At 44.2% G+C, this 1460-nt stretch overlaps 1 protein-coding gene across 2 annotated transcripts in view; it reads left to right on the top strand.

The window, feature by feature from the left end:
- Positions 1-1460, top strand: part of Polh (DNA polymerase eta) — a 33692-nt gene that overhangs the window by 13267 nt on the left and 18965 nt on the right. The window lies entirely within an intron of this gene.

The raw sequence follows: 1460 nt of genomic DNA, 5'->3' as shown, positions 1-1460 counted from the left end.
CTATATGCATGTGTGCATGCGTGCATGTAACTATGTTTGTATGATGTGTGTGTGTGTGTGTATATATATATATATATATATATATATATATATATGTGTGTGTGTGTGTGTGTGTGTGTATGTATGTATGTATGTATGTATGTATGTATGTGTGTGTGTTATTATCCCTGTGCTGTACTTCTTTTGAGGCAGGGTCTCTCTCTGAACCTAAAACTATCATTTCTTTGGAGGAGAGGGAGCTATGGTAGCAGCCAGCAGGCCCCAGAGGTCTTCCTGTGTCTTCCCCCTCCAATGCTGGGGGGTGTGGGTGTTTGCGGGATTATGCTCTGCTTGTTTCAAATGTGCTGAGATTCAAACTGCAGTTCGCAGACTTTAGAGCAATGGGGACAATAAGAGAAAGGCTGTAGTAAAACTTTAATTTGAACTAGTATTTTTACAATAGGGAACACACAATTCCCCGTGTTCCAGGAGACTAATACCTGATTTTCTAACTACCATGCTGAATTGCAGTGAGACTGGAATGCCCATCAGCTCAACCCGGGCTCCATAGCTGAGCAGTAGCTGGCCAGGCTGTTGCCAGCCTTTCCTCCCTCTAACAGAGGAAAGTTGCTAGCTGCACAGAATAAATTTCTATTTTCTGGCTATATGGATACTAACAGTCGAGCATGGTAGTGCATGCTTTTAATCCTAGCACCTGGGAGGCAGAGGCAGAGGCAGGTGGATCTTTGGGGGTTCCAGTCCAGCCTGGTTACATAGTGAGTTCATGTGCAGCTATGGACAGATAATAGAGAGACCAAGGCTTCTCGACAGCAGTTTTCCTCAACTTATGAGTCATGACCCCTTTGGGGGGATCAGAAGATCCTTTCACAGGGGTCGAATATCAGATAGTCTACATATCACACATTTACCTCACAACTCATATCAGTAGTAAAGTTAACAGGTTTGAAGTAGCAACAAAAATAATGTTATGGTTGGGGGTCACCGCATCATGAAGAACTATAGTAAAGAGTTGTAGCATTAGGAAGGTTGAGAACAACTGCCCTAGTGGAACAGAATGTATAGAATGAATACATATATTTATGAAATTTGTTAGAATGGCTTACAGGCTGGTCCAGCTTGTCCAACAGTCCTGTTTACCAACAGAAGGTCCAAGAATCTAATAGTTGTTCAGTACATGGAACTGAATGTCCCACCTGGCCTTCAGTATATGCCAGAATCCCAAAGAAGTAAGTTCGAGTGCCCATAAAGGAATGGACTTGCCAGTGAGAGCAAGCAGGCAGAGGGAGAGCAAGGCTCCTCCTGTGTCTTTATATAGGGTGCCAGCAGAAGATATGGCCCAGGCTAAAGGTAAATCTTCCCATTTCAAAAGATCCTGATTAAAAGTGGGTCTTCCCAGCCGGGCGTGGTGGCGCACGCCTTTAATCCCAGCACTCGGTAGGCAGAGGCAGGCAGATTTCTGA

Source organism: Mus pahari, chromosome 18 (genome assembly GCF_900095145.1).
Source record: "Mus pahari chromosome 18, PAHARI_EIJ_v1.1, whole genome shotgun sequence".
Lineage (NCBI taxonomy): Eukaryota > Metazoa > Chordata > Mammalia > Rodentia > Muridae > Mus > Mus pahari.
The sequence above is the reverse complement of the archived record's forward strand: the minus strand, read 5'-3'. Positions and strand labels throughout refer to the sequence as shown.